The sequence below is a fragment of the Phyllobates terribilis genome, unplaced genomic scaffold (genome assembly GCF_046119375.1).
Source record: "Phyllobates terribilis strain yellow unplaced genomic scaffold, ASM4611937v1 Scaffold_2__4_contigs__length_985480577, whole genome shotgun sequence".
Lineage (NCBI taxonomy): Eukaryota > Metazoa > Chordata > Amphibia > Anura > Dendrobatidae > Phyllobates > Phyllobates terribilis.
In genome coordinates this window covers 749,690,661-749,717,308 of record NW_027362762.1, presented here as the reverse complement: position 1 = coordinate 749,717,308, position 26,648 = coordinate 749,690,661, and the positions used below count along the sequence as shown (strand labels likewise).

General features: G+C 48.4%; 1 long non-coding RNA gene across 1 annotated transcript in view; it reads left to right on the top strand.

Moving 5' to 3' along the window:
• Window positions 1-206: 206 nt before the first annotated feature.
• Window positions 207-26,648, top strand: part of LOC141252965 (uncharacterized) — a 53,954-nt gene continuing 27,512 nt past the window's right edge. Inside the window, exon 1 of the long non-coding RNA XR_012314172.1 lies at window positions 207-308. This is a non-coding gene — a long non-coding RNA (uncharacterized lncRNA). The remainder of the gene's footprint in view (window positions 309-26,648) is intronic.

Below are 26,648 nucleotides of genomic sequence, written 5' to 3'. Positions count from 1 at the left end.
TTCTGCAGACCCCTGGTTGTCATGCCAACCCATCGGTGCCGCGCAATTATGTGACAGGGGTGCCGTTGGGTGGGGTATGTGACGCGCTTCCAGTGGGATCGTGTTAAATGCTGCTGTCAGAGATTGATTGCGGCATTTAACATGTTAACAGCCACAGGTGGCTAGCGATTGCACCTGCAGCTGTTAGGGGCACATGACAGCTGATCAAATCAGCTGTCATGTGCCGGAAAAGATACGGTCTCAGCGCCGGAGCCCACATCCAATGCAGGGACACGACCTATGACGTACCTATACTTGCTTACTTCCAGGTGAGAATTATTGATTCTAATTTGATAACCTACCTGTTTGACACATATATATTGAGGCATTGGATGCCAAGTACTTGCACTTTTTGCCCCTGAGGAAGCTACATGCACATGTAGCGATACGCATGGGGTATCTGATACCTCCCTAGGTTATTTATTCAGGTGACTTTATCCTTACATGGATCCTTTAGTCGACAACCGCATGCCTATGAAATTTTGCATTTAGCCACTTTTTCAGGTTGTTTTCTGTGAATATTTATTCATCATAGCTTACATCTCACGCTTTATGCTATATGTACCTATTGGTGCTACTTGTCATTATACCTGTTAGTTATTTGTTGCAGAAGTATTATTCTCATGCAGCTTGCATTGCCTGACGATATCCGTCAGCTATCTGTTGCAGGGGCATTTTCACATGCAGCTTATATTGTGTGATATTCATTTGCGTTACAGGTAGCACCTTGTTGGGATGATGGTCTTCATACAGATTACAGCGTACATATTTATGTAAACTTTGCTTCTAACATGCATGCAGTATCTACAACTACTTTGTGTTGCTGTGTATTTGTTTATCTTTAATTAAAGTACCTGTGTCCTAGGAGGTTGATAGTATCCCGGCTATTTATCTTTAGCCTGGGACTATTTCTTATTGCCTTTGGTGGTTTTAAATGTTCTTAATTAACTTTGTCTGTGATATTATGTGTTAATAAAGGTTATTTGATTTCACTACTGATTGATATTTATGATATTTATTGAGCCGTTGGAATCCCCGGTTGTTGCGTATCTTAGTTTTTTTTTTTCTCAATTCAGATTTATTATACGCATTGAGTTGACTCCATAGCTTATTTGGGTGGTGCCCGCCACACATTATTTTCATGTACCTATACGTCATAGGTCGTGAAGGAGATAAGCCATGACAGAAAACCTATTTTGATGGAAAAGTATTATAGTTATTGCTATCATTCATAAAAAAAAGAAGTTCTTGATATAAAAGCTTTAGCTATAAAGGATTCTTTTGCCTAGAAAAAGTCAGAGAGGCAAAACCTTGAGTAAAGCAAGTTACATGAGGCAGGCAGTTTTATGGACTTTAAAATTACTTTAAAGAGCTATTTTATTTTTGGAGTATCGCGGGGAATTATTCACCTGGATGCTGTAAATTGTGGAGGAGCTAACACCATTCCTTGGAGATATCTATCTTATGAGACCCCTGAAAAGACTCTAAGAACACTAGATTCTGTTCGGGAGAGGATACCGAAATCTGAATTATTGTAACAGGTTTGGGAGGCGGAACCTCTGAGCAACTATACAAGGGGGCGGTCCTTGTAAGGAAGCGGGTGGCTCCCAGGGAAGACGGGCAGGTAGTCACGGCAAGTGACAGGGACAGTCTCTGGGTAGAAGGGCAGGTAGTCACGGCAAGTGACAGGGACAGTCTCTGGGTAGACTAGCAGACAGGTAGCAGGTGGACGCTCCCAGGTGAGCGGGCAAGAGTCTCTGGACGGGCAGGTGGTCACGGCAAGTGACGGCAGAGCCTCCAGGTAGGCTAGCAAGCAGGTAGCAGGTGAGCGCTCCCAGGTGAGCGGGCAAGAGTCTCTGGACAGGCAGGTGGTCACGGCAAGTGACGGCAGAGCCTCCAGGTAGGCTAGCAGGCAGGTAGCAGGTGAGCGCTCCCAGGTGAGCGGGCAAGAGTCTCTGGACAGGCAGGTGGTCACAGCAAGTGACGGCAGAGCCTCCAGGTAGGCTAGCAGGCAGGTAGCAGGTGAGCGCTCCCAGGTGAGCGGGCAAGAGTCTCTGGACTGGCAGGTGGTCACGGCAAGTGACAGCAGAGCCTCCAGGTAGGCTAGCAGGCAGGTAGCAGGTGAGCGCTCCCAGGTGAGCGGGCAAGAGTCTCTGGACTGGCAGGTGGTCACGGCAAGTGACGGCAGAGCCTCCAGGTAGGCTAGCAGGCAGGTAGCTGGAAATGGGACCTGAGGGCTGAAGCAGAGTGAAGGCTTTGCAACAACATTGCTCGGGCACCTCCATCTTGGAGGAGGTGCCTTATATATGGAGAGGTCCTCCGGCCATTGGCCGGGGACTCCTTAGGGCGGCGCGCGCGGCCCCTTTAAGAGAGGGGGAGCGCGCGCGCGCCCTAAGCACATTGACCGGGGTGGAGCGCGCGCTGCCAGCAGAGCGGGAAGAAGACGCCGGGCACGGAGCGGAGAGGTGAGGGGAACAGCGTCCCTGCCTAGCAGGAGGCAGGGACGCCGACGCTACAGTACCCCCCCCCCCTTTAGGCCCCCCCTTTTTTAGGCCAGAAAGAAATTTACCAAGGATGAGAGGGGCATGTATGTTCTCCCGGGGCTCCCACGTTCTCTCCTCAGGACCAAACCCCTTCCAATCTACTAGAAAAAAGGTCTTTCCTCTTACCCTTTTGGTGGCCAGAATGTTCTCTACCTCAAACTCGTTTTCAGCGGAAACCGGAGCAGGAGGCGTACCTGTAGACTTGGAAAAAGAGTTAAGTACCACGGGTTTGAGGAGAGATACATGGAAGGAGTTAGGGATCCGCAAGTTGGCCGGGAGTTTCAATTTATAGGCCACCGGGTTGATCTGTTTGATAACCTCCAGTGGGCCGATGAACCGAGGCCCTAACTTGTAGGAAGGAATCTTGAGCCGTACATACTTGGACGAGAGCCAGACTTTATCTCCAGGACGGAATTGTGGAGGATCCAGGCGTTTTTTGTCAGCGTGTTTTTTCATCCGCTCGGACGACTGAAGGAGTGCGGATCGGGTACTCTCCCAAATGGAGGAAAATTTGCTAACGAGAGATTCCGCAGCCGGATTGTCCACCGAGGTGGAGACGGGAAATGGGATCCGAGGATGCTGACCGAAGACTACAAAAAACGGGGATTTGGAGGAAGATTCGCTCTCGTGATTATTGTAAGAGAATTCGGCCCATGGTAGGAGATCCACCCAGTCTGAATGGTGGGCATTAACGAAGTGCCGGAGGTAACTGGTCAGGATCTGATTGATCCACTCCACTTGACCATTGGACTGTGGGTGGTAAGCGGAGGAGAAGTCCAGGGTGACGTCTAGCAGCTTACATGTGGCTCTCCAGAAGCGTGAGGTGAACTGAACCCCACGATCCGACACGATGTGGAGGGGCAGGCCATGGAGACGGAAGATGTGGCGGATAAAGTCTTTAGCCAGCTCGGGTGCAGACGGGAGGCCTGGCAGGGGAATGAAATGAGCCATTTTGGAAAAGCGGTCAGCGACCACCCAAATGACCGTACAACCGGCAGAGACAGGGAGATCTGTTATGAAGTCCATAGGTATATGCTGCCAGGGGGCAGCAGGTACTGGAAGAGGAAGGAGGAGACCGGCTGGCAGGTGTCTCGGAACCTTGTTGCGGGCGCAGGACACACAGGCAGAAACAAAGTCTGTTACGTCCTTGTGCAGGGTAGGCCACCAGTAGTGCCGGGTAATAAACTGGAGGGTCTTTTTCTGACCGGCGTGGCCAGCTAGCTTAGACGAGTGACCCCAGTGTAGGATCTTCTCCCGATCAGGTACCGTTACGAACGTCTTACCGGGAGGGAGACGATTTAGACTCACGGGGGCCACCTGCATTACTCTGGCGGGATCGATGATGTGTTTAGGCTCCTCCTCAAGATCAGACACCAGGAAGGATCGGGACAAGGCGTCAGCTTTGATGTTTTTGTCAGCCGGGCGAAAATGAAGAACGAAATCAAAGCGGGCAAAAAACAAGGACCACCGGGCTTGGCGCGGGTTAAGTCTCTGGGCGTTCTGGAGATAGGCCAAGTTCTTGTGGTCTGTGTAAATTATTACCGGGTGAAGAGCCCCCTCGAGCAGGTAACGCCACTCCTCCAGTGCCAGCTTAATGGCCAATAATTCTCGGTCTCCTATAGAATAATTGCGCTCAGAAGAGGAGAAGAGTTTGGAGAAAAAGCCGCAGGTTACCATTCTTCCGGAAGATGATTTTTGGGTAAGTACCGCCCCGGCTCCGGAGGAGGAAGCGTCAACTTCTAGGAAGAATTGTTTGTTGCCGTCCGGACGATGCAGCACCGGGGCGGAGGAGAAAGCCTGTTTTAAGGAAAGAAAGGCTTCCTCTGCTTCGGGCGGCCATTCTCTGGGATTAGTACCCTTACGGGTGAGCGCAGAGATAGGGGCAGTCCGGGAAGAGAAGTGCGGTATGAAGAGGCGGTAATAGTTGGGGAAGCCCAGGAACCGCTGAATAGCCTTCAACCCCTCTGGTCGGAGCCACTTCTGGATGGCAGACAGTTTCTCAGGATCCATTTGTAGGCCGGTCTGAGAGATTATGTAGCCCAGAAATGGAAGAGAGGTCTGCTCAAAGATGCACTTCTCATATTTAGCGTAGAGGTGGTTCTACCTGAGCTTGAGCAGGACCTGACGAACATCCCTCCGGTGAGGAGGAAGGTCCGGAGAGAAGACCAAGATGTCGTCCAGGTACACCACCACGCAGGAGTAGAGAAGGTCACGGAAGATGTCATTGACCAACTCTTGAAAGACGGCAGGAGCGTTACAGAGACCGAAGGGCATTACAAGGTACTCATAGTGGCCGTCCTGGGTGTTGAATGCCGTCTTCCACTCATCCCCCTGATGGATATGGACCAAGTTATACGCCCCATGGAGATCCAGTTTGGTGAAGATTCTAGCCCCCCTCAGACGGTCAAATAATTCAGGAATGAGCGGGAGGGGGTATTTATTCTTCACTGTAATCTGGTTAAGGCCTCTATAATCTATACATGAACGGAGTGAGCCGTCCTTTTTGACGAAGAAGAAGCCTGCTCCCGCCGGGGAGGTAGATTTCCGGATAAATCCCCGGGCCAGGTTCTCCTCAATATATTCTGACATGGACCGGGTCTCTGCAGCGGACAAAGGGTAGATACACCCACGGGGAGGAGTAGAGCCGGGTATCAGGTCGATCGGGCAGTCGTATGGTCTATGAGGGGGTAATGTCTCTGCTTCTTTTTTATTGAAGACATCCGCATAAGACCAATAGGGAACCGGTAGACCGGGTAGATTGACTGGGGTAGGAGAAGGACGAGCAGGATGAACGGGAACTAGACAAGTCTTATGGCAGTCCTGTCCCCAGCGAAGGACTTCTCCGGTCTGCCAGTCAAGCACGGGTGCATGTTTCTGGAGCCAAGGTAGGCCTAGCAAGAGTGCGTGAGAGAGTCCAGGCAGAACATGAAAGGAGATGCTCTCAGAATGCAGCATTCTCACCTGTAGAGTTAGAGATTCGGTGATGAGTTGGATGGGATGTGGTAAGAGGCCCCCATCCACAGCGGCAACAGATAAAGGTACGGCCAGAGGTTTGGTGGGAATGCGGTATTTTTCTACCAGGGATTGAGAGATGAGATTTCCAGCAGCTCCTGAGTCAAGTTGAGCCAGTTCAAAATAGCGGTTCTCTCCGCAGATGATAGAGACTGACAGCATCAGGGATGGAGAGGGTTTACTTTTGTCTAGGGTGACCTCTCTGAGCGATCCTATACACAGGCGTTTCCCGACCTCTCTGGGCAGGAACGGATCCGGTGCTCCTTACTGCCACAGTAGAAGCAGCTCCCCTCAGCACGGCGTAAGTCTTGACGGGTTTTGACCATCTTGGTCTGGTCGACCTGCATAGGCTCAGGTGAGTGTGCCTGGGGAGTAACGGAGGGAGTGACGGGTTTCTGGAAGGTAGGGGCTAGACGTGGAAACCTCCTCTCACGGGTGACCTCTTTGGCGCGCTCCTGGAACCGGATGTCAATCCGGGTGGCAAGTGTTATTAAGTCGTCGAGAGTGGTAGGAATGTCCCGACCGGCGAGTTCATCTTTAATACGGCCGGACAGACCCTCCCAGAAGACAGACACCAGGGCGTCGTTATCCCAGGCCAGCTCCGAAACAAGGGTACGGAACCGTATGGCATATTGACCCACGGTGAGATTTCCTTGATGGAGGCGTAGCAGAGATGATGCGGATGAGGTCTTCTGTCCGGGTTCATCGAAGACTTTCCGGAAAGCCGTGAGAAAGGCTGGCAGGTCGGACACCAGGGGGTCTCCTCTCTCCCATAGAGGATTTAGCCAAGCCAGTGCCTCCCCCGTGAGATGGGACATAAAGAAGGCTACTTTGGCCCGGTCGGAGATAAACTGGTGAGACAGGAGTTCAAAGTGCAGAGTGCACTGGTTTATGAAGCCCCGAGCTTGAGCGGGATCGCCTCCAAAGCGAGGAGGTGCAGAAAGCCGGGGTCCGGGGCAGGATACCATGGTATTGGTGGGCAGCGGCGCTGCCGGGTTGCGAGTCATGACACTAGCGGTGGTTGCTGGTGGAGCAGTCAGAGTGTCCAGGCGAGAGTTGACATTCCGCAGGTGACTCAGGATGGACTCCTGTTGGGACCTCTGCCGGGAAAGTTCATGACATAGGTCCGAGAGCGAGGGAGCTTGGGTGCCACCGGGTTCCATGGCCCGAGCAAACTGTAACGGGTCTGGGAGGCGGAACCTCTGAGCAACTATACAAGGGGGCGGTCCTTGTAAGGAAGCGGGTGGCTCCCAGGGAAGACGGGCAGGTAGTCACGGCAAGTGACAGGGACAGTCTCTGGGTAGAAGGGCAGGTAGTCACGGCAAGTGACAGGGACAGTCTCTGGGTAGACTAGCAGACAGGTAGCAGGTGGACGCCCCCAGGTGAGTGGGCAAGAGTCTCTGGACGGGCAGGTGGTCACGGCAAGTGACGGCAGAGCCTCCAGGTAGGCTAGCAGGCAGGTAGCAGGTGAGCGCTCCCAGGTGAGCGGGCAAGAGTCTCTGGACAGGCAGGTGGTCACGGCAAGTGACGGCAGAGCCTCCAGGTAGGCTAGCAGGCAGGTAGCAGGTGAGCGCTCCTAGGTGAGCGGGCAAGAGTCTCTGGACAGGTAGGTGGTCACAGCAAGTGACGGCAGAGCCTCCAGGTAGGCTAGCAGGCAGGTAGCAGGTGAGCGCTCCTAGGTGAGCGGGCAAGAGTCTCTGGACTGGCAGGTGGTCACGGCAAGTGACGGCAGAGCCTCCAGGTAGGCTAGCAGGCAGGTAGCAGGTGAGCGCTCCCAGGTGAGCGGGCAAGAGTCTCTGGACTGGCAGGTGGTCACGGCAAGTGACGGCAGAGCCTCCAGGTAGGCTAGCAGGCAGGTAGCTGGAAACGGGACCTGAGGGCTGAAGCAGAGTGAAGGCTTTGCAACAACATTGCTCGGGCACCTCCATCTTGGAGGAGGTGCCTTATATATGGAGAGGTCCTCCGGCCATTGGCCGGGGACTCCTTAGGGCGGCGCGCGCGGCCCCTTCAAGAGAGGGGGAGCGCACGTGCGCGCGCCCTAAGCACAGTGACCGGGGCGGAGCGCGTGCTGCCAGCAGAGCGGGAGGAAGACGCCGGGCACGGAGCGGAGAGGTGAGGGGAACAGCGTCCCTGCCTAGCAGGAGGCAGGGACGCCGACGCTACAATTATCTTAGGTTTTTAAGTGGTCCGACTTTACTTCAAGGATTTTTGAAGGCTTACTGCCTCATTGTTGTATTTCTGCTCCATAATTATTTATTAACTTATGTAATAAGTGTATTTTTTGCACTATTTAGGTATATAATTGTTCATCTATTTTTGGCCTTTTTTAGGATTTATACATATCAAAGTTATTTATTATGTAATACCCCTTTAAGCCGCCTCCATGGGCAGGGTCACCTCAATATGGCGCAGTGCCTTCACCCGAATCTTGCTGGAAGCAATAATGGGATGCAGGAGGGTCTTCCTCTTCTGCCAGCGGTCGACTTGGGAAACCCCTGTCCACACTCCATATACACTCACAAGAGATGAGGTTGGAACAACTAACAGGTTTATTTATAAAGCAGATAAGTGGTCAATATGGTAATGAGAATAGCAAGTAACAATAAAACAAATAGTATTACACAATCTATAAGTACTGCACAAATACAATATAGGGCTTTGCAGTTAATGTGAATGTTTGGGATGACGCTTTCCTATTAAATAGCAACAAGCACACTCCTAACAAATACTGGTTCAACTATAAATGGCTGCACCAATGGAAACAACACAGTTCAATGTTGGGGCCCGGTTGCCGCGAGTGATGGCGCTTTATCAGAATCCATTGGTGCACATAATACCATAGGAACAAGATTCCCTCCAAAGCTGGTCCTATTATAACTCCAAGTGTGTTGAACCATAAGTCCCAGCAATGTTCCCTTATAGAGAGCTCTTATATAATTGCTGAGTGGAACCACAAGTCCCAGCGAGCTACTCACTCCTTGATGTGGCGGTTTTGCATTCACACAGGGTTCAAGCCTGGAGCTTCAGGATTCAGTTGCCTAGGGAAGCAAGGCAGAGTTCTTCTCCTTCATGAGAAGCCAGGAGTAGGTGAGCAACCCTGGGCAACCTGGCTGGTCTATAGTTGTGATGCAGCTCCAAGGCTCACTGTCCTCTCACATGGAGCTGCAGAACTATTAGTCCGCACACTGTGCCCTTCTTATGGTTCACTGCTGTTTCCTCTCAGTAATGTCTGACAGCCATCATGTTCTCTGGTACTGTCTCCTCCTCCCTTCTTCTCCAGTTTACTCAGCCAATCAGTCCTATCTTCAGCTGATGCTCCTCCTCTTCCAGGTTGCCAAGGCAATGCAGCTAAGCAAGGGCTAATGTCTCTTACTGAGAAACACTGTCTGTTCCTATCAGATTCAGTTTCTGTTCACCAGTCTCCCCTCACAGGGGTTACAATTAAATATTTTAATATAAATTCAAAGGTTGAAATTTGCTAATTATTCAGATATTTTGGCAAATTTGAGTTTTTTTTTACAAATACATGCAAAACATTTTGACCTAAGATTAACACTAACATAAAGTACAATGTGTCTCAGAATCACTGGGATGTCAGATTTAGAAAATAGGACTTTCCACTAAGGTTAAAGCTGCCTGGGAAGTAAAAGGTTAAAGCAACATCTAACTGCAGTATTTTTATCTAAAAACTGTGAAAACCCCCAAAGAACATGCCATAAAAAAGGTGTATCTCTGTGTGTGTCTTAAGCCATGATACAAAAAAACAAATTTGATGAAAAAGCAGTATCATTTTTATCATTCAGAAAAAAATGTATTTCTTGATAAAAAGCTCTAAATATAAAGGATACCTTAGCACTGTTCACTTCCAAAAATGTAAAAACAAGCAATCTTTTAAATACTATCCATTTAAAAATGTTGTGTTGGAGTGTGTGCAACTCTCTGCTTCTCCTTCACTTATCATACTACTAGAGAGAAAAGAAAAGAGGGGAGGCAGATGTATGAAGCAGATTAAAAAGTGGAGAAAGGGAAAGCATCCAAGTATTCAGAGAGGGCAGATCAAATAGGATGTACAGTAGCATCCTGGAGTCACGGAAATATAAATCAGCATGTATAACAGGGAGGGATGCACTCAAAAGAGATAGAATCTGTCATAGCTTGGTTTGAGATTTTGATCCGGTGACCTGTTGCCGCATGGTCAGATCCTCTGTCTGCTGAGTTATTGTCCTTTCTTCCCTGTCCAAATACTGATGGTTTCTATTGTCTTTGTTTTCCTTTCTTGGTTTGGTCCTCTCCAGGTGTTTTTCATTTTCCGGGTTTTGGTTTGCCCTATCACATTTTGGGTGGGGTTTTATATGTTCACCCTTCACTGCACTTCCTTGCTGGCTTTTCCTCTTGGTAGATGTGTGTTCAGGAGTTCCAGCCCTTTAGCTAAGGGGTTTACCTTGCTTGGTAAACTCCAGTTGTATTCTTGCAGTGAGTATGTTTGCTTTCCCTCCCAGTACCTTTTCCTTTTCCCACTGTTGGGTTTCTGCGAGATTATACTTGTTTCTTTTATTTTTGGCTCTCCGTAATTTTCCCTCTCTACCCTATATGAATCTGTCTTAGTTTCTCACCTTGGGCTTTCGCATCTTTCTTCACACTTTACTTTCCCTTGTTGGCAGTGTGTTGCGGCCTCCACTCTGGTTCCTCAACAGGTACGAGAAACCCCTCGATGGCCTTTTAGGGAGTTAGGTCCAAGGTGGTGTTTTTAGTTGTGTGGCTAGGACCTAGTCTGTACAGTTGGATGCAGGTGTGGCATTTCTCGCGTGTAAACATTCATAACAGTACCCTATTCATGTCAAGTTTTTTTTTTCTCCGTTTAATCTATGCACCAGGAAAAGGCCCAAATGTATTTACTGTAGGGAGCTTTTCAGTAGCTTTATATGCCATATTTATTTAAAATTATATCATTATAGCCTATAGGTATTGAATGCTACAGTTTGATTGATATCTAATTAAAGAAGACATAATGAAAAATTATTGAAAAGCTTGTAAAGTATCTGCTAATGCATGGGTGGGGAACCTCCGGCCCGTGGGTCATTTACAGCCTGCAAAGACCTTTTCTAAGACCCCTGGGTAGACCAAAGTGTTTGGGCCGGCGGTCCAGCTAATTTCTAATTACACAGCAAGTGACGCGCCCCTGGGCCTGTGTCGCGCTGCGTTGCGCACGCGGGAGCTTACCCGGAGCCGGATCTCTTGAGGGTTGTAGTCTCGTGGCGGTGACCCGGTCCGTGCCCAGGGAGTCAAACTGAGCGGCGATGTAACAGCGGTAGATGTAGGACGACTACGCCACCCGTTGAATGCAGCTATGGAGCTGCCGCTGCAGGACAGTCCGCTGAGGCCGGTGGATGGATGGTGCAGCGTAGATGGTATAACCCCCAACGGGAGGGGTATGGCCTCAGGGCAGCAGATGTGGATGATGGGGGTAGCAGGAACCACTCAGAGACGGTGCGGTGTAATTCAGGGTCTTTACTGGTAACAACGATAGACCCTCCCGGAGTACTTGCTAGTGAACGGGGCCTGGTCAGTCCTTGAGCAGATGGGATCTCCCCTGGCCAGGCGGAGTTGTAGGCCTCCCAAACTGACTGTACTCTTCTGGCTACCTTGCTAGAAGCGGATATAAGTAGCCCACGTCCCTGAGTGTACCGTGTGGTGCTCACCCGTATGGCCGGTGACTCGGGGCCTTCTAATGGCTTCCGCTCCACGATGGCGGTGCTGGTCCCACGCGTGTGACCGTGCCTTCGGGTTTCTGGGCCTGAGGACCTGAAATCCCCTGCCGGTCGGCTTCTGCTGCTGGGTAAGAGTTAGTCCCCACAGCCTCGGACGCCGGGTCCGGTAAGAAAGCTTCTCAGTCAGGGCGAGCTCTGCAGCTGCCAGCCCCTGACTCGTAGTAGTATTGCTTCTGCTGTTTCTTGTCTCTACTCTCCTTGACTCCAGGCTCAGGCCCCAGGACAGGGCCTGCCTGTGGAGCAGAGCCCATAGAGCAGCTCTGCTCCCTGTCTTCTCCTCTCAGAACTCCCTACCCTGCCTCAGCCCCAGGTTTATATAGGGGAAGTCCTTCCCCTCCCAAGACTGGGCAGGAGGTGTGGCATGCACAGGATCCCTGACCAAAGGACCTCCCACCTGCTCTCAGACGTAATATCTCTATCACTGTGGCAACCAGACCCCTGGGGTGTCACATTCCCCCCTAGTGAAATTTAGTACTCCGGGACTAAACATATTTTTTTAGAAAAACATAACAAGGTATAACAATAACAATACAATAAGAAAAACACATAAGATGGTTACGGCGTGTCCGCAACCGGGTGCAGTTTTGAAAAGCAAGGTGTCCATTTCACCAAAACAGGGAGACGTAACCAGGTAGGGGTCTGTCCTACCCCGAGTCCTTAACAGTCTTTTAGTCCATCCTGGGTTACGCTCCACTAACTGTACAAAGGATTCCCGGTAAATCCACCAAGGACTCCTATAAATAACTGGAAACACATAATATTTACAAGATATGGCCACTCTCAGTCCTCGGCCAGTGGGGATAAGGATTGGCTGCTCACAGTCCTCAGCCTGTGGGGAGATGGGATGGCTGCTCACAGTCCTCAGCCTGGTTAAGGATAGGGGACACACGGGAACAGTTCACACTTGTCCCAACGGGGACCATATTTTAATTAGCAACACAAGTACCCCTACGGGTAACTATGTACAGTTCCACTTTACCGTACTTCAGTAACGGCATCCTCCTGCTCCTTCTTGTGTGTAGGCTTCAGACCCGTCCGGGTCCTCTTGGCCTTCCTCGTATTGGTAGTACTGCAGCTCCTCCTCAGTCAGACGGTGTACATGGAGGGCGTACAGTCCTTTGGCACCCTTATGCCGGGTGAAAGTAACCACATCACCCGGATAGAGATCACGTCTGCGGTGCCCGTCCGGGCTGGCATGTTGTGCGAAAAGATCTGCGCCCAGGGGTGGCACTGTGGAGGTTGAGGGCGCCGTAGGGGCGGCAGCGCCCGGGGGTACTCGGCCTTGCGACCAGGCCGGGGGTGCTTTGGAAGTAGAGGGCACTGTTGGAACAGCGGCGCCCTGGTTCACTAGGCCTTGCGACCGGGCCTGGAGAGGGTCGCCGTTGATGACGCCCGGGGTCAGAGAGTGCGACTTTGGGCCTGGGCGCGGGCTGGTGGTGGTAGTGCCCAGGGCTGGAGGGCTTGGCCGCAGGGCTTGTTGCGGGGGCTGGAGCAGGTCGGTGTCTGCAGCGCCCGGAATCGGCGGCTCCACCAGGGGGCCCGGGAGCAGGCTGACGCTGGCAGCGTCCGGGACAGGGAGACTCCTCTTACCTGCTCCCGCGACCGCTCCTGCGTCACGCGTCTTCTCCCGGCACTGGTCGGGGCCGGCGACGACTGGGGCACTGCCGATGCTGGGCAGCTTAGTCTGCTGCCGGTCCGCCATCTTGCTGTCCGTTCCTGGTGTCCTCCTCCCCCCTAGTGGACCGTGGCCTACCTTCCGGAGATCCTCTTCCGTAGGCCGCGGCTCCGCAGTCAATCGTCGGGGTAGAGGACCTGGCGTCGCGCTCCTGTGACGTCGGCGTCTGCTGGGCTCCTTCCAGGACCTTACGCAACGTCCGGACGTGAGGCGGGGCTTCAGTTCTCGCGCGCTTTCGGAGTCCACGCCCCTCTTCTTCCCGCGTGGCGTCTCCAAGATGGCGCCGGATGGCGGGAAAACTCCTCGGATGGCGGGAAGAAGGCAGAAGATGGCGCCGGATGGCGGGAAAACTCCTCGGATGGCGGGAAGAAGGCAGAAGATGGCGCCGGATGGCGGGAAAACTCCACGGATGGCGGGAATCTTCACAGATGGCGGGAATCTTCACCACTGGTAAGTTTGAAAAGTCTCTTTTTCAGGCACGCAGTACCCGGTGGTTGCGGGCACGAAATCCTGCCGACTACGCCAAAGTTGACGCGCCCCTGGGCCTGTGTCGCGCTGCGTTGCGCACGCGGGAGCTTACCCGGAGCCGGATCTCTTGAGGGTTGTAGTCTCGTGGCGGTGACCCGGTCCGTGCCCAGGGAGTCAAACTGAGCGGCGATGTAACAGCGGTAGATGTAGGACGACTACGCCACCCGTTGAATGCAGCTATGGAGCTGCCGCTGCAGGACAGTCCGCTGAGGCCGGTGGATGGATGGTGCAGCGTAGATGGTATAACCCCCAACGGGAGGGGTATGGCCTCAGGGCAGCAGATGTGGATGATGGGGGTAGCAGGAACCACTCAGAGACGGTGCGGTGTAATTCAGGGTCTTTACTGGTAACAACGATAGACCCTCCCGGAGTACTTGCTAGTGAACGGGGCCTGGTCAGTCCTTGAGCAGATGGGATCTCCCCTGGCCAGGCGGAGTTGTAGGCCTCCCAAACTGACTGTACTCTTCTGGCTACCTTGCTAGAAGCGGATATAAGTAGCCCACGTCCCTGAGTGTACCGTGTGGTGCTCACCCGTATGGCCGGTGACTCGGGGCCTTCTAATGGCTTCCGCTCCACGATGGCGGTGCTGGTCCCACGCGTGTGACCGTGCCTTCGGGTTTCTGGGCCTGAGGACCTGAAATCCCCTGCCGGTCGGCTTCTGCTGCTGGGTAAGAGTTAGTCCCCACAGCCTCGGACGCCGGGTCCGGTAAGAAAGCTTCTCAGTCAGGGCGAGCTCTGCAGCTGCCAGCCCCTGACTCGTAGTAGTATTGCTTCTGCTGTTTCTTGTCTCTACTCTCCTTGACTCCAGGCTCAGGCCCCAGGACAGGGCCTGCCTGTGGAGCAGAGCCCATAGAGCAGCTCTGCTCCCTGTCTTCTCCTCTCAGAACTCCCTACCCTGCCTCAGCCCCAGGTTTATATAGGGGAAGTCCTTCCCCTCCCAAGACTGGGCAGGAGGTGTGGCATGCACAGGATCCCTGACCAAAGGACCTCCCACCTGCTCTCAGACGTAATATCTCTATCACTGTGGCAACCAGACCCCTGGGGTGTCACACAAGCACACGCACACAGCATTCACTGAAGAAGGCTGCGGCGCAGGCAATGAGGGATTCTGTCCTGACACTCGCAAGTGCCAGTATAAGCTGCATCCCTAGCATCTTCAATGCAATGTTTAGGCAGCAGCCGCAGCATCTCTCGTGATGTATAGGATGCAGCCCCAGAATTTATCATGTGATGTATATGCTGCAGCCCCAACCTCTCCCATGTGATGCATAAGCTGCAGTCAAAGCGTCTCCAATGTGATGTATAGGCTTCAGTCCCAGCATCTCCCATGAGATGTGTAGGCTGCACCCCAGCATCTCCCATGTAATGTAAATACTGCAGCCCCAGCCTCTCATATGTGATTTATATGCCCCGTGTATCATATGTGATGTACATACTCCTGGTGTCTTTTATGTAATGCCATACCACAACTTTTTTAGCAATATACTCTCACATATGGGCTACGATTTTAATAAGGCAATGGAGTCTTATGGACATGTGTATTCTTTTAGTCTAAAACTAGAAGCAGGTTGCAAAGTGCATATAAGAAGGTCTTAAAATTAATGAAGGAATGAGAATTGCATCCTTTGCCACCTTCTTTTAACTCAAGTAACCATTAACACCTTTAACTTAAAAAAGGAATTTACATATGTTATTAGCCTTTAACAGGAATCTGTCACCAGCTTCATGCTGAACTAATGCAGCACTGCTTCTGTATTTATGAGCTGCTGGGCTCTTGATAGGGAGAAATCTGTCAAACGGCAATGGGATGCTACGGCTAGAAGTACAACTCATGAATACTGAGGTAGTGTTGCATCCGATAAAGTATAAGGTTCTACAACGCTACAGGACACAGACACATTCCAGATAAACACTGAATTCAGCATATCAGTGTGATCTATCTTGCCTTTCCTGTCTGAACTAACCTGGTACAACACCCAGCTTTCTAAATGTGTGATCTATCTTGCCATTCCTGTCTGCACTAACCTGGCATGTTTGTAAGTTGACCACAGCACGACCCGTGTTCAACACTTTTTTTTTCTTTATGGCCAGCCTGTTTTGCTTTGCTTGTGTTAAGTCCTGCATCTGGCCCAATTTGCACTTATCTGATACACATGGGTCAGAGGCCTCTCCCCTCTGCTTAACAGCTGAATACATTTCTAGCATATATATTGTGAGGTCTAAAGGCCCCGTCACACTTAGCGATGCTGCAACGATCCCGACAATGATATGACCTGTCAGGGATCGTTGCTGCATCGCTATGTGGTCGCTGGTGAGCTGTCAAACAGGCAGGCTTACCAACGATCAGGGGAGCAGCGACATCGTGGAAAGAATCTTTCCACAATGTCCTGCTTCTGGTTACCAGCCTGCTGCTGAAGCAGGAGCAGGCTGGTAACCATGGTAAACATCAGGTTACTAGGGGCAGACGTGCACCTAGTAACCCGTTGTTTACCATGGTTACCACTCTGCTACAGTGAGCGGGAGGTTACCGCTCACTTTAGCAGGCTGGTAACCATGATAAACATCGGGTTACTAGGGGCACACGCGCACCTAGTAACCCGATGTTTACCATGGTTACCACTCTGCTACAGTGAGCAGGAGGTTACCGATCACTTTAGCAGGCTCGTAACCATGATAAACAACGGGTTACTAGGTGCGCGTGTGCCCCTAGTAACCCGATGTTTATCATGGTTACCAGCCTGATCGCTGCTCCCGCTGGTCACACACAGCGATGTGTGCTGACCAGCGGAAGGGCAACGACCAAAAAATGGTCCAGGACACTTTGCAGCGATCAGCGACCTCACAGCAGGGGCCTGATCGCTGCAAAGTGTCACACATAGCGACATCGCTGGTGAGGTCGCTGTTGCGTCACGAAAACCGTGACACAGCAGCGATCTCGCTAGCGATCTCGCTATGTGAGACGGGGGCTTCAGTCTGGTGACATAGTCTGGCCAGTGTGTATCACCAAGTGTGATCATACAAGTGTGGCATTGAATTAATCCTGAATTGAACCTGAAGGAAACAAAAGGAAACAGGATACCCAGGCAAAGTAAACAATGTTTCTGTTTGTTTTCACTCTCTCCCCTAGAGTCCTCCACTTTCTACTAACCCCCCTAATCTCTACACCTAGTAAGGAACTCTTCATCTCTCCCTCCATCCTCCCCATTCATCTCACTTCCTCCTCAGAACTATTCCTCAATATTCACTCCAGTGTCTCCAAACACAGACAGCCACCTCACGGCCTCTCCTGGTCCCACCTGCTAATACTTTCCCTGCTCCTTCTAACTGCTGGCGATATCTCTCCAAATCCTGGTCCTCCTCAGCACATCCCCACAGTCACTTCCGCCTCCTATCCACGATCTGTCACAAACTCTCACAACCTTTCAAACCTTATACCCATCCACCCAGCCCCCGCTTCCCCAGTCCCACTAACAGAAGCTCTATGGAACGCTCGCTCCGTGTGCAACAAACTTTCCTACATCCATGATCTTTTCATTACTAACAATCTCTCCTTCCTCGGCATCGCCGAAACCTGGCTCACCCCCTGTGACACGGCCTCCCCAGCTGCACTTTCGTACGGTGGATTCCATCTTTCTAACCCCCCCGCTCCCATGGTAAGCATGGTGGAGGAGTAGGTTTTCTCCTGTCAGTTAACTGCTCCTTCACTCATACCCCACTGCCACCCTCCATTACTCTCCCCTCTTTTGAGGTGCACTGTGTGCGCATCTACTCCCCCTCCAACCTCCATCTGGCTGTCATTTACCGCCCCCCAGGACCAGCCACCACCTTCTTTGACCACTTCACCACCTGGCTGCTTCATTTCATTTCAGCTGACATCCCCACTATCATCATGGGTGACTTCAACATCCCCATTGACACTTCCCACTCATCTGTCTCCACGTTTCTATCCCTCACTTCCTCCTTCAGCCTTGCGCAATAGTCTTCTGCCCCCACTCACAAAGATGGCCACACACTGGACCTCATCTTCACAAGCCTCGGTTCCCTATCTAACCTCTCTAGCTCACCTCTCCCTCTTTCTGACCACAACCTACTCACATTCTCTTCCCTCTCCTGCCCAGATTCACAATCCCCACTCCACAAACTTGTACACCCTCGCAGAAATCTCAAACACCTTGACCTACACTCACTCTCTGAATCCATCCTCCCTCTCACAGGCATAAGTTCATTACACGATGCAGATGCTGCTGCCACTTTATATAACACCACAACAGCTGCAGCTCTAAATTCGGTCGCCCCCCCTTACACATACCACAGCTCGCCCACTCAACAGGCAATCCTGGCACACCAACCTGACTAAAGAACTGTGAAGAGCCTCCAGGGTTGCTGAGTGGAAATGGAAAAGGTCCCACTCCAATGAGCATTTCATCGCATTCAAACAGTCCCTTACTACTTTCAAGTCCACACTTACTGCAGCAAAACAAACCTACTTCTCATCTCTCATATCCTCCCTGTCTCACAACCCTAAACAGCTATTCAACACTTTAAATTCTCTCCTCTGTCCCCCAGCGCCTCCTCCCTCTCCTCTATCTCAGCCAAACACTTTGCCTCATTCTTCAAGCAGAAGATTGACGCCATCAGACAAAGCTTTTGGCTAAAGTCCCCACAGCCCCTCCTCATATCTACTCAACCGTCCTCCTCCAAAACCAGCTTCTCCACCATTACGGACGATCAAGTTTCCTCTTTACTCTCCAAATCACAACTCACCACCTGCGAACTTGACCCAATCCCGTCCCACCTCATCCCTAACCTCACCACAGTCTTCATCCCAACCCTAACCCACCTTTTCAACCTGTCACTAACAACTGGTGTCTTCCCCTCATGCTTCAAACATGCCTTGATCTCACCCATTCTCATCCCTTGATCCATCCTCTTTGTCTAGCTATCGCCCCATATCACTTCTCCCTTACACCTCAAAACTACTGGAACAACACGTCCATTCTGAACTGTCCTCCCACCTCTCCTCCTGCTCCCTCTTTGACCGCTTACAATCTGGCTTCCAACCGCACCATTCTACTGAAACTGCCCTGACTAAAGTCATCAACGACCTACTAACTGCCAAATTCAAGCGGCACTACTGTGTCCTCCTCCTCCTGGAGCGGTCATCTGCCTTTGACACAGTGGACCATTCCCTCTCACTACAGACTCTCTCATCTCTCGGCATCGCAGACTTGGCCCTATCTTGGTTCTCCTCATACCTAACAGACCGGACATTCAGGATCTCCCACTCACACACCACCTCCTCATCTCATCCCCTATCTGTCGGTGTCCCCCAAGGCTCAGTTCTAGGACTCCTACTCTTCTCCATCTACACCTTCGGCCTGAGACAGCTCATAGAGTCCCATGGCTTTCAGTATCACCTCTATGCTGATAACACACTGATCTACCTCTCTGGACCAGATATCTCCTCCCTACTAACCAGAATTCCACAATGTCTGTCTGCTATTTCATCCTTCCTCTCTGACAGATTTCTAAAACTTAACATGGATAAAACTGAATTCATCATCTTTCCATTGTCTCACTCAACCCCCCCAACTGACCTATCCATCAAAGTCAATGGCTGCCCACTCTCCCCAGTCCCACAACCTCACTGCCTCGGGGTAACCCTGGACTCTAAACTCCCCTTCAAACCACATATTCAAGCCCTTTCCACTTCCTGCAGACTCCAACTCAAAAATATCTCCTGGATCCGCACATTCCTCAACCACGAATCTGCATAAAACACTAGTGCACGCCCTCATCATCTCCCGCCTCAACTACTGCAACCTCCTGCTCTGTGGCCTCCCTTGTAACACTCTCGCACACCTCCAATCTATCGTAAACTCTGCTGCCCGACTAATCCACCTGTCCCCCTGTTATTCCTTGGCCTCTCCTCTCTGTCAATCCCTTCACTGGCTCCCCATTGCCCAGAGACTCCAGTTCAAAACCCTAACCATGGCATACAAAGCCATCCACAACCTGTCTCCTCCATACATCTGTGACCTAGTTTCCAGGTACTTACCTATACGCAACCTCCGATCCTTACAAGATCTCCTTCTCTACTCCCCTCTTAGCTCCTCTTCCCACAGTCGTATACAAGATTTCTCCCATGCATCCCCCCTACTCTGGAACTGTCTACCCCAACACATCAGACTCTCGCCTACTGCGGAAACCTTCAAAAAGAACCTGAAGACCCACCTCTTCCGACAAGCCTACAACCTGCAGTAACCCTCGCTCCACCATACCGCTGCATGACCAGCTCTACCCTCACCTACTGTATCCTCCCCCATCCCCTGTAGATTGTGAGCCCTCATGGGTAGGGTCCTCGCTCCTCCTGTAGCGGTCGCCGACTTGTATTGTTCAAAATTTACTGTAATTGTTTGTGCTATGTATATCCCTTTCACATGTAAAGCGGCATGGAATAAATGGCGCTATAACAATAAATAATAATACTAATATCTTTTACTACCATGTACTTACACTAACAAGCAAAAGGTAATAATGTTTTGAACTTTTGACTTTCAGGCTCCGTATCTCACCATCCACTTCTGCTTCGGACATGAGACTACCATCATTTTATAGATAATAGTCTTGGCTAACGCATATAAATTTGAATTGCAACTATTTAGCCTATGATTAGTTATGCAGATTCTTGTCATGTCACTGCATTGTTACTGTTTTGCTCCTGGTGTGTCACTCAGGGTGTGGGAAAGACTTAGTGCAACACAGAGGGAAGAGGGAAACGGAGCCCAGACTCTAGGGAAAGGGGAGAGTGGAGACCTCCTAGTCTGGTCTAGTGTCACCCTGTCTCAATTACCATCCCTATATTAGCTCTTCACCAATCGCCACACGCGTGCCTCGCCCTGACTTTCCCTGGCGTATGGTTAAGGCTAGGGAAGGGACGAGATAAGCGCTAGTCGATCTCCACTAACCTCTATAGACAACAAGGGTAGACAAACAGGGGGGGATTGTTTAGCTTTAGACGACTCCAAACAAATGCGCACACGGCCTCAAGCTCCAGAGAGGACGAAGTACTGCTCTTGCTAAAGCCTCACAAGTAGTAAGAGCACCTCCCTCTCAGACACACCAGTTATTTATACACTCAGGCCAGGGAGCTAATTAGCCAGAGGGAGGTAGCCTCTGGGTCCTAGAGACAGCCAGCCTCTAAGAAGATGTCTGTAATGCCAAACGAAGAGATCTCCTGCAATCAACTGCAGGGCGACTGTCTGTCACCTCTGACACAACCTTTATATGGTGGTGGAAAAATCTTTTTCTTCCTGTATACTACAAATTCCAACCTGTTCTCACATTCCCTAATAGCTCAGTGTGTTATTAGGTTGATACCTAAGCGAAAGGTCACTGGTTTGAATCAAGGAGCAGCCATGAAGAAGATTTCCAAGAAAAGATAAACAGCATCATCCAGCTCATCGATAGCGGTCTCTCAGTCAAGGAAATTGAAAACAGCATCATGTGAGTGCCATGACAGTTGGAAGAATACGGAATAAAGTCCATCCATCCATTCAAAAGCCAAGAGGTGGATGTCCAGGCCAAATATCTGAGTCAACAAATCGGCTCAATGGCAATAAACTAGAGGTGCTGGATTGGCCCCCACAGTCTCCAGACCCCAACCTGTAAAAAAAATACTTCTTTCTGTATAATTTTCTATCAAGGACTTCTATATCACGATATTCTTATAAATAAATGTATCGATTTATTCTTGGATTGTCCATTAAAAAGAATAATTGCAGAAGGTACATACAATAGTTAAATAGTTAGAGTAATTGTCCATTTCTCCATAATTAGCTTAATAGTTTAGATTCACCCATCTTTTCCTGGGATCCTGGATGGTAGATTGCGTCTGTCTGTGTCCAGCACATGTGTCAGGATGACACCATGTGTCCGTTGGGCCTACATCAGCAGCTGGTTTACACACAGACCTTCGTCCTGTGTCCTGTGGAATGTGAAGCCCCCCCCTGTCTCTAACATGGGCTTTTATAGGCCGGTCATATGGCACCTGATCTTCTAATTATGGTGCTGAACCAAAAATACACAAATAGCGCATGTCAGCTAAAAACCCTAACACGATGGCTGATGCAATCCGTATGGTACAGAATTCAGAATAAAATGAATATCCATAATTAATATTTAACAATTCCCCCTTTTTGAGGATGACAGACATCAACTGACATCCTCAAAGAAGATAGGTTCATCATTAGGATAACAGGATCATTTTCCTTTTTCTTCTTCCTTGGCAATATCATTTAATGTTCATAAAAATAATAATATCGTATTATTGTTATATAATGATGTAAATTCATGTTATGGTAAGCCGTGACTAATATTCATTTAACATATATAATTATACTTCCCTAAATCTAAATCGAAGCAATCACGGGTCCAATCGTCATCATCTGATGTCATCGGGTCTTTGTCTCGTCTTCTTCTTGGTTCTTTTAAAACACAGTCTTTAAATGAAAACTCCTTTGAAATAAATTATAACGTGTAGATATTGTACATATCATTGTATTCATTATTGTTCAGTCCATAAACTGTACTCTTTATTAGAAAGATCATGTGTGTCAATTGATAAGAAAACAAAGTCCATGGATGAAATGTAGCTTTAATATCTGTGCAGTGTCACCTGGACTTACGTTGGATTGTCTTAGGATAATTCTGGAATCCTCCGTGTCATCCGCACTGGTCTCGTGTCACTTTTGGAACAGATGTGACGTCTTTGGTCAGCAAAGCAAGGGTTAACTTGACACTTCCCTGCTTTATATAGCACCATAACCAGTATTCAGTCCTTAATGTACAGGACACATATGTCAGGCTGGCAGCTCTCTGACACTCCTTTATTATTCACCAGTCAGGTGATAGGAAACCACTGGAACGTGATGAAACTTGTGCACAACACAGTTCATTTAGGATCATTGTCCTCTGCAGTCCTGGTTATCAGTGGTGTGAATGTATTGTATTTGACACAGTCTATTATAACACTCAGCATTCACAACATCTTTACCTTCTGAGACTTCCGGATATCGGTAGCTTCTTCTTGTAACTTTTGAGAATCTCTTTGATTTATAAATATGAAAAGTCTTTATTAAGATAGAATTCATAATTACGATGTCTTGATTAAAGTCTTCATTCCCTAATCTGATACCAAATCTGGCAATTTTTCTAACCTATAATATCACAGCGTACCATAGCAATCAATAATATCCATCTAATTATTATCAAAATATTAAAATAAATTATGTTTGGAATAATAAACAATAATAGATAATAATTCATTATTAATCAAGCTCTTCATGTGATAGAACATTTTTATGTCATAGGTGTAATTACCTTTTCCAACCCATAGGTGTCAGTGTGTTTTGAAACAATAAGTGTTTATATCTTTATTAAACCAATAATACCAAAGAATGTATACTCATGAATCAAAATGAATAAATATATGAATGTATAAATGAATGCAAGAATGACTTATTGTGTTTACTCAGAAAATTGAAACATTTTTCTTCTTATATTCGAACCATATCATTATATTTAATGAAGCAATATTCTTGTACTAGACATTACTTTATTAAATATTAATGTGTTTTCTCAATTGAGATATTGAACTGAAATAAAATCAAAAAATGAGAATTAAAAATAAAAAATGGAAAAATAAGAAGTAAGAATAAAATTTAAAAATGAAAAATAAAATTAAGAGTAAAAATAAGAATAAAAATAAAAATAAGGCCTTTATATGTTAATGACAAATGCAGAGTAATTATATTCTTCATAAAAATACCCTTATATTTCCATTATCTGGATGATTTCATATTTGTCATAACCTTGTATTACCAAAAATGATTCAATTATGCAACTTTGCATGTAATACCCTTCTTAATTATACCATTGTATCTTATTAATATTTCTTCATTAAAATGTGTGAAAAATAAGTATTGATCAAAAGTGATTATGTAATCAGGATCAAAAAACACATTTTTCCCCCTTAATACCAAAAAATATTATTTTATAAAATGATTTCTGTATACTGTATATCAGAACCAAATTAAAAATAATTATTCTTCTATAAATATTTTGCATAAATTTCATATCAATGTGTAGCATAGATTTGTCTGAAGCGTTGTGTACCTATTTAGGTAACCATTAAAAATAATAATATCCTTGAATACTATAAAATTATCATGTGGAAAAATTATTCTAAATGTAAATCATATTGATGTGTGGTTGCCCTTGTCCTCTATTAACTAAATCAAGAAATAATAACTAAAGAAATCTAGAAATATATATTATGTAGATAATAATTAATTATGTATCATAATTTTCTCAGAATTAAATATATTTGTGTAACTTCACATAAAGAAACGTTTCTTTTCCTAGCATACATGAGGCCTCACATTCAGTTAGCAGCTGCTCACATTCATCACATTTCACTCTGACTGTCACAGATTCGTTCAACTCAAACATTTCACATATGAAGTTATAGATATATATATCTTTAACCCAAATTTTTTGTAGAATTTATCGATGCGCATAGTAAACTATTAAATTTAAAGTCTTAATATTCCCCAAGTACATATGATATAATATAAGATTTTCCTGAAATTTAAGACGCTTGAAAAAAAAATAGAAATGTCTTAAGCCCCCGTCTCACATAGCGAGATCGCTAGCGAGATAGCTGTTGTGTCACGGTTTTGGTGACGCAACAGCGACCTCACCAGCGATGTCGCTATGTGTGACACTTTGCAACGATCAGGCCCCTGCTGTGAGGTCGCTGATCGCTGCAAAGTGTCCTGGACCATTTTTTGGTCGTTGCCCTCCCGCTGGTCAGCACACATCGCTGTGTGTGACCAGCGGGAGCAGCGATCAGGCTGGTAACCATGGTAAACATCGGGTTACTAGGGGCACACGCGCACCTAGTAACCCGTTGTTTATCATGGTTACGAGCCTGCTAAAGTGATCGGTAACCTCCCGCTCACTGTAGCAGAGTGCTAACCATGGTTCAGCAGGCTCGTAACCAGGAGCAGGACATCGTGGAAAGATTCTTTCCACGATGTCGCTGCTCCCCTGATCGTTGGTGAGCCTGCCTGTTTGACAGCTCACCAGCGACCACATAGCGACGCAGCAACGATCCCTGACAGGTCGTATCATTGTCGGGATCGTTGCAGCGTCGCTAAGTGTGACTGGGCCTTTAGATTCTTTTTTTTACTGGCTACCAGGTTTTAAGTTACGTCAGCTGAAAATAGAATGAATGGGATTCTATACTATTTGCTCAAAGTTCAAAGGTCAAAGGCTGCAGCTGTCAAACGTCATGCTGTAAAGCTACTTTAGTTATAAAGCAAACACTTCATGCACAGAAGAATTAATTAATAAGTGCTACACATAATATAGTTCAACTAGTTATATCGTTATTATTTTAAAATGTTATACACATAAACCATGCAATTTTTTCCAACTTCCTGTGTGAATGAAGAAATAAATCCATTTTAGAGTTGTTTGATCAAATCCTGCTTTGGAATGAAAACTCTAAGGAAATATAAAAAATAAAATTAAATATCAAATTCATACAGAAACAGAATTATTTAAATATCTTATACATATATTTGTTCTAATGTAATTCAAAATATTGCTACTTTAATTTATATATGAGATTCTAATTTATTAATTAATTAATTTTTTTAATTATATGACTATAAATATATACATATACCATATTTTTCGGACTATAAGACGCACTTTTTTCCTCTCCACTGAATATTCATGCTCCTTAATAATGACACACAGTGTAGCCGCGCTGCGGCTCCTGCTGCTGCCGGAATCGCCTGTGCCCGCTGTTAAAGGGCATGAATATTCAACCTCTCTCCACGCTCATGGGCGTGGGGAGGGGGTGAATATTCATGTCCTTTAATAAGCGGGCACACGAGATGTGTGCCGCTGTGTGCCGGCTATGAAGGAGAGTGAAGTCACAGCTCCCCGCGCACACAGTCCCGGTGTGGGGAGCAGTGACTTCCGGCAGCTGATCTCTCCTTGTGAGCCGCGCATGGTAGTGATGCCATGCGCAGCTCACATGGTGAGATCAGTGCAGGCAGACAGGATGCAGCGCTGGAGGAGAGAAGAAAGGTGAGTAGGAGTGTTTTTTTTTTCTATGTACAGCATGATGGGGATTAGGGGGACCATGCATACTAGGATAAGGATGAGGGGGCCATACATACCAGGGTAAGGATGAGGGGGCCATACATACCAGGATAGGGATTAGGGGTGCCATGCATACCAGGACATGGATGAGGGGTGCCATGCATACCAGGACAGGGATGAGGGGTGCCATGCATACCAGGATAGGGATTAGGGGTGCCATGCATACCAGGATAGGGATTAGGGGTGCCATGCATACCAGGATAGGGATTAGGGGTGCCATGCATACCAGGACAGGGATGAGGGGTGCCATGCATACCAGGACAGGGATGAGGGGTGCCATGCATACCAGGACAGGGATGAGGGGTGCCATGCATACCAGGACAGGGATGAGGGGTGCCATGCATACTAGGACAGGGATGAGAGGCCATGCATACCAGGATAGGGATGAGGGGTGCCATGCATACCAGGATGGGGATTGCTGTACCATGCATACCAGGATGGGGATTGCTGTGCCATGCATACCAGGATGGGGATCGCTGTGCCATGCATACCAGGATAGGGATTAGGGGTGCCATGCATACCAGGATAGGGATTAGGGGTGCCATGCATACCAGGACAGGGATGAGGGGTGCCATGCATACCAGGACAGGGATAAGGGGTGCCATGCATACCAGGACAGGGATGAGGGGTGCCATGCATACCAGGATAGGGATGAGGGGTGCCATGCATACTAGGATAAGGATGAGGGTTGCCATGCATACCAGGATGGAGGGGTTCCATGCATACCAGGATGGAGGGATGCCAGGCATACCAGGATGGGGATGGGGACCACGTATAAAAGGAAGGGGGGGCATATATAACAGGATGGGGGATATTGTCAGAATTGGGGGACATTACCCCCAT